Source organism: Rhinoderma darwinii, chromosome 4, assembly GCF_050947455.1.
Source record: "Rhinoderma darwinii isolate aRhiDar2 chromosome 4, aRhiDar2.hap1, whole genome shotgun sequence".
In the NCBI taxonomy this organism is placed as follows: domain Eukaryota; kingdom Metazoa; phylum Chordata; class Amphibia; order Anura; family Rhinodermatidae; genus Rhinoderma; species Rhinoderma darwinii.
Window position 1 is genome coordinate 269,691,159 of NC_134690.1, and position 13,401 is coordinate 269,704,559.

General features: G+C 41.5%; 1 protein-coding gene across 2 annotated transcripts in view; it reads right to left on the reverse strand.

Moving 5' to 3' along the window:
• Positions 1-13,401, reverse strand: part of PDE7B (phosphodiesterase 7B) — a 470,724-nt gene that overhangs the window by 80,708 nt on the left and 376,615 nt on the right. The gene's annotated exons all lie outside the window — the stretch shown is intronic.

A 13,401-nucleotide genomic window follows, 5' to 3' on the forward strand; every position in this document is an offset into this window, starting at 1 on the left:
TTAATATGACTGACACGTTACATAAGGTTGTGGATAGAAGTTTGTTCATTTCAGAATTCAATGTGAAAGTCAATTTATTCATGAAAATAAATTATATTAATGTTTTTTGTGACAAAATAACAAAGGTTGATCCTATTATAAAGCTATTCCCCTGTTTTGCACACTCATGGGAGAAATGACATGACAAGGAAGGATATTACAGTCTACCACCACAGGAGATGGGGAAACAAATCTCTGTGAAGTATATGAAATATATATTTTTCCTTTCAGGCAGCAATGTACATGGATATGTCCTGGACAGATCTGTCTCCAGTCACAGCTGGGAATATTTTTGAAAAAAAGTGCGAGGAAATAAAAGGAAGTAGAGACTCTTCTAATATTAGACAATATAAGGCCCTGTTTACATCATACTTGAACCCTACATTTGGCGTATAAGCCGTGAAAGTCTCCCAGTGTATTCGCCAACACATTAATTTGTCCAAACCAGCAATCTTGTAGTGGTTATGTATCACCTAAACAGAGTTATCTGTTTCAGATCCCAACCTATTACATTGCTTCCGAAATGCCACTGTTATCCAAACAGTAGAAATGAGAACCCTCAAAAACACATAACATCTCTCTTTTGAACAAGACCACCACCTACCACTACATAAGTTGTTGCCCTTGACCTGATAGACAACTCGCAAAGAGACAAAAGCACTACTTGTCCACATCTCCGGTTATCCAGGACTCTTTAAAATCGGCAGCTGGGCAGGGCCCATAGGATGGTGTATAATAATAAACTGGCAGATACTTACCCCCGGAAGTGCCTTCCTCTTAAGCGCTGAGGAAACGTTCTCCGTGTCTCAAGTCCCAAAAGCTCCTGCAGCGATCTTGTGCCATTCACCAGTCACGTGCGCTGCAGCCAATTGCTGGCCTCAGCGGTGATGCTGCCAGGAACGGCACATGATGAGGCCAGCGAATGTTTGCAGCTGCATGTGACTGATAAACAGCACGTGACTGCTGCAGGAGCTTTCGGGACCAGAGTCATGGAAAACGGGGCCTCAGCGTAGGAGCGTGGGGCTGTTCAGAGGGTGAGTATCTGACAATTTCTTATTTGACAGTGTGCAGAAAGTGTTTTGCATGGGCCATTGTGTCATGGGTCTTTAAAGGTCAACTGCTGAACATATACAATAAAATTATGGACTGACATAGAAATAAATAGTAGGGTCTGTTCTGGCATTCAAAAACAGGTTAAATATTTACAGGAGAGTTTTGGTTCTACTTTATAGGCAAAACTTCACAACTCTCGAAAGTGTCATAAAGTGAAATGGAATGACGTGATTGTGCCCATATAACTTCACTATAGATGCAGTAAATATTATTCCTCTGAAGTAGCTTACTACTTATAATTCTCAAAATTGTTCGTCATGTGGATCATTAGACTCAAAGTCCATTGAAATACAAACTGCAAATTTCATTTTATTTTCTACTTTGTCTCCAACAAAGGTTACCTGTGATTCCTGAATTGTCACAATAACACATGATCGTTATACTCAGCAATCAGAATCAGCCATTTCAAGTCTGGGTATTGCCTAAATAATATGTATAATGTGTAGGATATTACTATGTACGTTCACCAGATTGGTGGAAGAGAAAATGTCAAATATACACTAAATGGACAAAAGTATTGGGACACCTATTAACCCCTTCAGGACCAAGCTAATTTTGGCCATCAGGACTAGCCCCATTTTTTCAAATCTGACGTGTCACTTTATGTGGTAATAACTTTGGAATGCTTTTGCCTATCCAAGCGATTCGGAGATTGCTTTCTCATGACATATTGTACATTATGTTAGTGAAAAAAGTTAGTCAATAAATTCATTGCTTATTTGTGAAAAACACCAAAATTTTAAGAAATTATGATTTTTCTAATTTTAAATGTATCTGCTTGTACAACAGATATTAATACCACACAAAATAGTGACTAGTTAACATTTCCCATATGTCTACTTTATGTTTGCATCGTTTTTTGAACATACTTTTATTTTTCTAGGACGTTACAAGGCTTAGAACTTTAGCAGCAATTTCTCCCATTTTTAAAAAAATTTCAAAAGGCTATATTTTCAGGGACGAGTTCAGTTCTAAAGTCGCTTTGAGGGGCCCATATATTAGAAACCCCCATAAAACACCCCATTTTGACAACTGCACCCCTCGAAGTATTCAAAACAGCATTCAGAAAGTGTTTTAACCCTTTCGGCGTTTTACAGGAATTAAAGCAATGTAGAAGTGAAATTTACAAATGTAACTTTTTTTTTGCCAAACTTAATTTGTAATACATTTTTTTCTGTTAGGGTATGTTCACACGGCCAAATTTCAGACGTATACGAGGCGTATTATGCCTCGTTTTACGTCTGAAAATACGGCTCCAATACGTCGGCAAACATCTGCCCATTCATTTGAATGGGTTTGCCGACGTACTGTGCAGACGACCTGTTATTTACGTGTCGTCGTTTGACAGCTGTCAAACGACGACGCGTAAAAATACAGCCTCGTCAAAAGAAGTGCAGGACACTTCTTTGGACGTTTTTGGAGCTGTTTTCTCATAGACTCCAATGAAAACAGCTCCAAAAACGGACGTAAAAAACGCTGCGAAAACAGCGCGAAAAACGCCGCGAAAAATGCGAGTTGGTCAAAAAACGTCTGAAAAGCAGGGTCTGTTTTCCCTTGAAAACAGCTCTGGATTTTCAGACGTTTTTGTTGACTACGTGTGAACATACCCTAACACAGAAGGTTTTACCGGAGAAATGCATTTAAATATTTATTGCCGAGATTCTGCAGTTTTTAGAAATATCCCACATGTGGCCCTAGTGTGCTAATGGACTGAAACACAGGCCTCAGAAGCAAAGGAGCACCTAGTGGATTTTGTGGCCTTCTTTTTATTATAATATATTTTAGGCGCCATGTCAGGTTTGAAGAGGTCTTTTGGTGCCACAACAGTGGAAACACCCCTAAAGCAATTTCTCCCGATTACGGAAATACCCCATATGTAGTAATAAACTGCTGTTTGGACCCACGACAGTGGTGCCATGTCGCGTTTGCAATGAACTGGAGGGACCTAAACAATGGAAACCCTCCAAAAGTGACCCCATTTTGGAAGCTATGTCTTCATGTCCGTCATACACGGATACTGGCTGGTGACCGGCTCATGCAGCTTTATGTTACCACCGCATGTGTATAAAAAATGGCTGGACTTTTGTACAGAACAAACACTGTTACACTTTGTGTCTCCCTTATTTCCTCATAGATTGTAAGCTCTTGCGAGCAGAGTCCTCACTCCCCAGGTTTGAATTGTAAATGAACTTTGTCACTATGTAATGTCTGATATTGTTTGCTTCATGTTCCCTCCAAATTGTAAAGTGCTGCGTAATATGTTGGCGCTATATAAATAAAGATTATTATTATTATTATTATTATTGAAGCTACATCCCTCAAGGAATTTTTCGAGTGGTATAGTTAGCATTTTTACCCCACATGTTTTTTGCTGAATTTATTGGAATTAGTCTGTGAAGATGAAAATCTACTTTTTTTCTGAAAAAAACAAAGAATTTTCTAATTTTTATAGGGATAAAGGAGAAAAAGCACCTCAACATTTGTAAAGCAATTTCTCCTGATTACGGCAATACCCCATATGTGGTAATAAACTGCTGTATGGACCCACGGCAGGACTCAGAAGGGAAGCAACGCCATTTGGATTTTGCAGCTCAGATGCTGCTGAATTGGTTTCTGGGGACCATGTCGCATTTGCCCCTGATGTACCAGTACAGTAGAAATTCCCCAGGTGTGATCCCATTTTGGTGACTATACCCCTTAAATTAGAGGTGTAGTGAGCATTTTGATCCCTCAGGTGTTTTATAGATTTGTTTAGGTGTTTTACACACATCAAGTGTCTAAAGGGAAAAAGCGCAATTTAGTTTTCAGAGTGGAGATTTTACAAAATATTTTTTTGGCGCCATGTAGCATTGCGTTGTGGTACCAGTACAGTAAAAACTGCCGAGAAGTGACCCCATTTAGGAAACCACACCCCTCCAGGAATTCATCTAGAAGTGTAGTGAGCATTTTGACCACAAAGTTTTTGCAGAAATTAGTACACAGATTTTCGACAGATATGCTATTTCAGTGCCCAATGTGTTGTGCTCAGATTGTGCCACTTTAGACACACTTAAATTGTTAAGCGGTTTCTCCAGAGTACAGTAATACCCCATATGTGGTCATAAACTGCTGGTTGGACACACTGTCAGGCTCAGAAGGAGCGCCATTTGGCTTTTGGAGCGCAGATTTTGCTTGGTAGTCGTTTTGTTTGGGGTTTTACTGGTATTTCAGCTTATAATGTGGTGGTATATGTAAGCTGGGCGGAGTGCATCAGGGTATATGTAAACTGGGCGGAGTACATCAGGGTATATGTAAGCTGGGCGGAGTACATCAGGGTATATGTAAGCTGGGCGGAGTGCATCAGGGTATATGTAAGTTGGGCGGAGTACATCAGGTCATAATAGGATGATGTAATAATGGGGTAAATGAATAATAAAATTAATTATCCATGGATAGTGACGTACGCTTTGAACCAATCCTTTATGCACAGGCCAGATTTTTGGGTGCAGGAGTCGCACTTCTAAAGGGCGTCCGTGGTATTGTACAAAATATCTGCACTCCAGCATTGCCTAATCTTTAACTTCTTCGCTAGCCCCATATGTAGCACAGACCCCAAAATGTCATAGTTTCCGCTGCATTTACAGGGTCTCACAGGGGGGCTAGCAAATGATCACGTGGCGTTTTAGGTGAAGAACTGCTGCACATATAAATTAGTCTGGGTTGTCGTTTTTCCTTATTGCGTTGCGAGAACCATAACTTTTATTTTTCCATTGACGAGCTGTGTGATTACTTGATTTTCATGGGAAGAGCTGTAGTTTTTATTGGTATCATTTTGGGGTACATGCAATTTTTTGATCAGTTTTTATTCAATATTTTTTTGGGAGGTGAGGAGAACAAAAAACAGAAATTCTTTAACTTTTTATTATAAATTTTTAATGGCGTTCTCTGTGCAGTATAAACAACATGTTTACTTTATTCTGCAGTTCGAAATGTTTATGGCAATACCAAATTTATATAGTTTTACTATATTTACACAATAAAAACACTTTTTACTAAATAAAATGATTTAGCGTCACCATATCCTGAGAGACATAACTTTTTTATTTTTTGTCGACGGAGCTGTGTGAGGGCTTTTTTTTTTGCGTGACAAACTGTAGTTTTTATTGGTACCATTTTGGTACTTGCGACTTTTTGACCACTTTTTATTCCATTTTTTGTAAACAACGTGACCAAAAAAAGGAAATTCTGCCATTGTTTTTTATTTAATTTTTTTACGGTGTTTACCGTGCGAGATAAGTAATATGACATTTTTATAGGTCAGGCCGATACGAACGCAGCGATACCATTATGTATAGTTTTGTTTTTTTATAATTATAAAGGACTTGAGCAGGGAAACAGGGCCATTATTGTTTTTATTACGTAAAACGTATATTTATCTAAAACTTTTTTCACTGTTTTTTTTACACTTACTAGGGGACTTGAAGATCTGATCTTCTGATCCCCAGTACAATACACTGCACTACTTATGTAGGTGGGTGTATTGTAACATTTTACAACTGACTGTTAAGCCTATTAGGTCCTGCCTTGGGCAGGACCTAATAGGCTTTTGTACCTGGCAACCAGGAAGCCGTCGCTAGGCTTCCTGGTTGCCATAGCAACCATTAGCACCCTGAGATTTTTTGTGGGGGGCCAACGGGGTATAGAGGGAGCCCCCTCCCTCTATGTAAATCACTTAAATGCCGCTGTCGCTATTGACAGCAGCATTTAAGGGGTTAAACGGCGGTGATCGAAGATAACTGTGATCGCCGCCGTTACAGTGGGATGTACATTACAGCCGACACCCCCTGAAGATGAAGCACGCTCCGCTCCTGTGCCCGCTTCATCCTCAGAACGTTACTGTATTCCAATTTGCGGGGACGCACCGCTAAAAAGGATGTACAATAACGCCCATTTGCGGGAAGGGGTTAATCATTGAAATCAGGAGTTTCAGTCAGTTCCCATTGCCACAGATGTATAAAATCAAGCACTGGACATGCAGTCTGTCTTTACAAACAGTTATAAAAGAATGGGTCGTTCTAAAGAGCTCACTGAATTCCAGCGTGGTACTGTAATAGGATGCCACCATTGCAACAAGTCAGTTTGTGAAATTTCTTCCCCCCTACATAATCCACAATCAACAGTGAGTTGTATTATTGCAAAGTGGAAGCATTTAGGAACCACAGTAACTCAGCCACAAAGTGGCAGGACACGTAAAGTTACAGAGCAGGGTCGCCAAGTGCTGAGGCGTATAGTGCATAATGCTCTGCTGACTCAATAACTGAATGTTTCCAAATACACGCAAGCCTTAGCTTACCAAGCACAATCCCAAGCACCAAATGGAGTGGTGTAAAGCACGCTACCACTGGAGAAGTGGAAACCCAGACAGTCTGATAGACGAGTCTGGGTTTGGCGAATGCCAGGAGAACAATGCCGGCCTGACTGCAATGTGCCAAATGTAAAGTTTGTTGGAGGAGGGATAAAGCTATGGGGTTGTTTTTCAGGGGGTGGTTTAGGCCCCTTAGTTTCAGTATAGGGAAATCTTAATGCTTCAGCATACCAAAACATTCTGGACAACTGTATGCTTCCAACTTTGGGGAAGGCCCTTTTCTGTTCCAGCATGACTGTGCTTCAGTGCACAAAGGAAGGTTTATAAAAGCATGGTTGGATGAGTTCGGTATGGAAGAACATGACTAGCTCGAACAAAGCCCGGACCTGAATCCCATTGAACAGCTTTGGGATAAATTGGAACAGAGATTGCGAGTCAAGCCTTCTCATCCAACATCAGTGTCTGACCTCACAAATGGTCTTCTAAAATAATTGGCAAAAATTCCCATAGATACACCCCAAAATCTTATAGAAAGCCTCCCCAGAGGAGTGAAAGCAGTTTTACCTGTAAAGGGGGAACCAGCTCCATATTAATGCCTATGGATTTTGAATGGGATGTCATAAAAACTCCTGTAGGTGTAATGTGTAGGTGTCCCAATTATTTTGTCCATATAGTGTATCTACAATCATTAGAAATAAATCAAGTTTGGCGTGGTCGGTCATATGAGCAGATGTGCAAGCTCCCGTCATCTTTCTCATCTCCTCCCCCCCTTGTTGGAGTACAGCGTGAAACGCTGTGATGCCGGGCAGGGCACCATGAGCGCTATGAAGATGTGACCCTCTGAGCCACTGTGTCACTACAGCCTCAGGGTAAGGAGAGGTCGGCTCCACTGCTCACCATGCTAGGCATTCTGGCTTTGCCTACCTTCTGAAGAAGCTGCCTTCTTCCAATATCAGGCTCTACTCTCCGTCAACCTGGGGCAACCTGGGACATTAACTTTGCTGAGGAGGCTCTGCTTCCCTGAATGAGCAAATGCAATGTCAGAAGCAAAGCACTTTCACTTTTCACCTCCAGCTCCCTTCAATGCTGAGTTAATCCACCGCTTCTTCTATCTCTGAGTTCTTCCATCGCTGAGTGCCTCTATTGCTGAGTTCCTCCATCGCTGTGCTCCTCCATCACAGAGTTCCTTCATTGTCTTGTTTCTCCATTGCCATGTTCCCTCATTGCCGAGTTCCACCATTACTGAGTTCCTCCATTGCCGTGTTTCTCCATTGCCGTGTTTCTCCATTGCCGAATTTCTCCATTGCCGAGTTTCTCCATTGCCGAGTTTCTCCATTGCCGAGTTTCTTCATTGCCGAGTTCCTCCATTGCCGTGTTTCTCTATTGCCGAGTCCTTCCATTGCCGAGCTCCTTTACTGCTATATTTTTCGTGACTGCATTCTCCAACAGTACCTTTTCTCTAGCACAAAGGCTCATTAACCAACTTAGACACGTCAGATATATCAGACCTGAGGACTTCTGGAGGGCTGAGATTGTTCCTGGCTAGCCCAGGTATTTTTTCTTTAAATTTTCTTCTTTCTGCCTTATACCAGCCTTGTTGTGGGGGTACTGCTGTAACTCCTTTGTGAAAAAATTTCTTCTCAGAATGTGTATCAATGCTATTGATTGGTTTTGCCATAGGTAAACCTTTATTAGAGAAGAATTATGAGGTGGGAGCAAAGGAATATTGAATAAAAAGTAAGAGTAAGGAGAGGGAACTTTTCTCCCCTTGTACATATCTAAAAGGAAACTAGGGAAAAGCTAACACTTTTAATATGCCAGCTAAAAAACAGCCTGATAAGGGCAATCCCCAACGTAGATCTGGGAACGGTTTGCCCACCGGCTCCCGGTCAGACCTAGATTAGTAGGTGCTTTTTCTGGGCCTATTTTGCTACCAAGATAGAGATGCGATCCTTCGGGAAAAAGGAAGAAGGGAGATTTGTTTTATAACGATGCCTGTGTCTCTATTTAGTGGACTTTTTTGTGGCAAAAAAAAATAAGCTAAGATTGAGCTTCCTGGAGGTCAAGAGGGGGCTGATGAAGGCGAATATTCAGTACTCGCTTTTGTTTCCGGCAAAACGTAAACTTCTTTATGAAGGAACTGCTCTGTTTTTCACAACCGCAAAAGAAGCGGTCCAAGGGCTAGACCAGACATGGGCAAACTACGGCCCGCGGGCCACATACGGCCCGTTAGGCTTTTTAATCCGGCCCGCCGAACTTGTCCAAATTATAGTAAAAACCTCCTTTTTTTCCCCCTTTCCCTGCAATGCCCACGTTTTCCCAATAGATGGCGCAATAAGGGCTATTTTTCACATTTGAAAGACAGTTAATAAATTGGGTTGTAGTGTTCTTACTGTGCTATGAGGTTTGCACACACTCCATTTAATGCTTTAGTATATCCGGCCCAAACACTCCCTCCAAATGCTCCTGGCCCGGCCCCTCTGTCAAATTTTAGAACCCATTGTGGCCCGCGAGTCAAAAAGTTTGCCCACCCCTGGGCTAGACTCTAAGGGCCTTTGAATTTGATTCTTATTATCACTATAGGCAAAATAGCTCCCCTAGTGGTGACTTAATTTAGCTGTCTTTTTTTTCTTCTGTGCTCTGGGGGGGGGGGGGGGAGTTGAAAGGGAGAGATGATTGATTGGGAGTTTTCTGGTGCAGTGGTAGTTGGTGCATTAGTGAACTATGTGTGGGGTTTTATGGATGTATGTCGTCGGAGGGGGGGGGGGGATAGAGAGAAGGAGAAATCCTTTTTTTTTCTCTTTTCTTCATTTATCTTCATGGTCATATATAAGTAAGAACCATGCTGAAAATAGTGTCATGGAATATTAGGGGGGCCGCTGCAAGATTAAAACAATACGCCATCTTTAATATAATCAAGAATTATCTTCCAGCAATAATTTGCCTTCAGGAGACCCATCTGGTTAAAGATAAAATTCAGCGTGGCTTGATATACCAGTCATATCATTCGGTCTGCTCCTCTTTCTCAATATTAATATATAGGAAAGTAGACGCTCAAATTTATGATGTTCTTATTGACATAGAGGGAAGGTATATTATATTATATGATTGTTTTGATAGAGGAATTTAAGGTATCTTACCAAGATCTATATTGTTCAAGGTTAAAAGAGTCAGGTGATAGGTCAGTGCTAGACGATCCGATAACATTGGAGGGGGGATTGCAGGAAACGCTTAACAATAAAGTGGTAGGTGTGGATGGGATTCCATTCCAATTATATATACTATACAATGATAAATTAATCCCTGTTTTATCTGAGACATTACATTTGGCCTATGATAGGGGTCGACTTCCCGAATCTATCGAGAGTACTAATATTATCGTTATTCCCCAAAAAAAGATAAGGACCCTCTTTTGCTTGAATCATACTGGCCAATTTCATTGCTGAATGCCGAGGTCAAGCTTCTGCCCAAAGTTTTGGCCAGCAAACTGATGAAGGTAATGAATATTATAATCCATCCGGATCCGTGTTATGGCAAATAAAGTTTTTGCTAACTTGCCGTTTGGGAAAATGCACGCTAGGGGTGGGGCCATTCTCTCAATCAATGCGATGAAAGCTTTCGATATTGTGGAATGGTGCTTCTTTATCAGGGCATTGGGACGCTTTGGTATCGGGGAAAAATTCATAAACTGGATCAAACTATTATATAGACAACGGTAGGCCAGATTGGGCCTGAACGGTCATAAATCATCTTATTTTAACCTTGAAAGAGGGGTACGGAAGGGTTGTCCCCTGAAACCCTTTCATTTACTCTGGTAATTGAGATCTTAGCCATGAAGATCAGAATGGCTGAAAATCTAGTGGGCTTTCAATTTGGGAATAAGATCTATAAAGTTTCGCTCTATGCAGATGATGTTCTCCTGTTTATAGGGGATTTAGCCTCAGTGGATCATGTAGTCCGCTTATATCAAAAATTTGGTGACCTGGCCGGTCTTCAAATCAATTGGCAAAAATCAAGCCTGTTAAATATATCGGCTGAGGTAAACGCCGATATCGCTTACTCCTTGGATTCAGTTGAAGTATTAGACTATTTAGGCGTAAAAATTTCTAGAATGCCAGAAGATCATATCATACTGAATATAATTCCCCTGTTTGTATATTTGAGAGGGAAAGTTAGGGCATGGAATAAACTACCCTTGACTAGAGCTACTAGAATAGCACTGGTGAAAATTATCTTTCTACCTAAAGTATTACACTTTTTTGCTAACTGCCCGATCTGGCTTCTGGATAAAACACTTGAAGCCATTGTTAATAACTTAATCTGGAAAGGGAAAAAAATGCATTAAATACTATGCCCTTAATTATCCAGCAAATAAAGGTTACTTTGCCCTTCCAGACTGGAGAAAGTATTTCCTGGTCTCACAGTTTCAGTACTTTCGGGACTGGGGGAATTTAGGTGCCAATAAATTTCTGCTGCAGACAGTAGGTGATAAACGGTCTAGTGTGTTTGAATTATTGGAAGCTGGGGTTTTGTCACCTCCAGAATTGGGATAAGGGCCTATTTATGAAAACCAGCACTATCAACGGGAGTCAGAAAATGGCATGGGTCTCTTACCAAGTGACTGGAAATAAATATTAAGGTGTGCAGTTGGGCTGCTTTCCTTCTTTTTTTCTGTTTTCAATTAAGTAGGGCCTAGGGTCTGGTTAGAGTGGAAGTTTCAAGAAGGTAAGTGTGGCAACTTTCTAGAAGTCCCCTCAGTTTCTAACTGGTATGTAGGAGTAGCCATCTCTTAGTTCCTGGAGTGACTCCACAATATAGTACAGCTGCCGGATTCTGGACTGCTAAGAACCAAATTTACTTACCTACAGCTAGGTTTATCTTCCAGTAAGTGGCTAGATCGGAGTTGCCACTACGTTCAGTTGGGGCTTCTACAGGTCTCATGACTTGGTGAATCTGCCTTAGGGTATGTGCACACACACTAATTACGTCCGTAATTGACGGACGTATTTCGGCCGCAAGTCCCGGACCGAACACAGTGCAGGGAGCCGGGCTCCTAGCATCATACTTATGTACGATGCTAGGAGTCCCTGCCTCGCTGCAGGACAACTGTCCCGTACTGTAATCATGTTTTCAGTACGAGACAGTTGTCTTGCAGCGAGGCAGGGACTCCTAGCATCGTACATAAGTATGATGCTAGGAGCCTGGCTCCCTGCACTGTGTTCGGTCCGGGACTTGCGGCCGAAATACGTCCGTCAATTACGGACGTAATTAGTGTGTGTGCACATACCCTTATAGGTCGGCCATACTAGCTGGCTTATTTGTGCTGTTTTGGCTGGATTGATCCCTATTGATACTGTATGTAACCTTGTTCATTCTGTCAGTCTTTTGTTACTTGTTTTGCACTGAGAAGTATTTTTATTGATGAAATTCAAAAACAATGAAAAATGTACACTACCGTTCAAAAGTTTGGGGTCGCCCAAACAATTTTGTGTTTCCATGAAAACTCACACTTATACTTATCAAATGAGTTGCATAATGAATAGAAAATATAGTCAAGACATTGACAAGGTTAGAAATAATGATTTTTATTTGAAATAATAATTTTCTCCTTCAAACTTTGCTTTCGTCAAAGAATGCTCCATTTGCAGCAATTCCAACATTGCAGACCTTTGGCATTCTAGCTGTTAATTTGCTGAGGTAATCGGGAGAAATTTCACCCCATGCTTGCAGAAGCCCCTCCCACCAGTTGGATTGGCTTGATGGGCACTTCTTGCGTACCGTACGGTCAAGCTGCTCCCACAACAGCTCTATGGGGTTGAGATTTGGCGACTGCGCTGGCCACTCCATTACAGCTAGAATACCAGCTGCCTGCTTCTTCCCTAAATAGTTCTTGCATAATTTGGAGGTGTGCTTTGGGTCATTGTCCTGTTGTAGGATGAAATTGGCTCTAATCAAGCGCTGTCCACAGGGTATGGCATGGCGTTGCAAAATGGAGTGATAGCCTTCCTTATTTAAAATCCCTTTTACCTTGTACAAATCTCCCACTTCACCAGCACCAAAGCAACCCCAGACCATCACATTACCTCCACCATGCTTGACAGATGGCGTCAGGCACTCTTCCAGCATCTTTTCAGTTGTTCTGCGACTCACAAATGTTCTTCTGTGTGATCCAAACACCTCAAACTTCGATTCGTCTGTCCATAACACCTTTTACCAATCTTCCTCTGTACAATGTCTGTGTGCTTTTGCCCATATTAATCTTTTCCTTTTATTAGCCAGTCTCAGATATGGCTTTTTCTTTGCCACTCTGCCCTGAAGGCCAGCATCCCGGAGTCGCCTCTTCACTGTAGACAGTGACACTGGCGTTTTGCGTGCCAGTTGAGGACCTGTGAGGCGTCTATTTCTGAAACTGGAGACTCTAATGTACTTGTCTTGTTGCTCAGTTGTGCAGCGGGGCCTACCACTTCTCTTTCTACTCTGGTTAGTGCCTGTTTGTGCTGTCCTCTGAAGGGAGTAGTACACACCGTTGTAGGAAATCTTCAGTTTCTTGGTAATTTCTCGCATGGAATAGCCTTCATTTCTAAGTACAAGAATAGACTGTCGCGTTTCACATGAAAGCTCTCTTTTTATAGCCATTTTGAGAGTTTAATCGAACCCACAAATGTAATGCTCCAGATTCTCAACTAGCTCAAAGGAAGGTCAGTTTTATAGCTCCTCTAAACAGCAAAACTGTTTAAAGCGGTGCTAACATAATTGCACAAGGGTTTTCAAGTGTTTTCTAATCATCCATTAGCCTTCTAACACAGTTAGCAAACACAATGTACCATTAGAACACTGGAGTGATGGTTGCTGGAAATGGGCCTCTATACACCTATGTAGATATTGCATTAAAAAACAGACGTTTG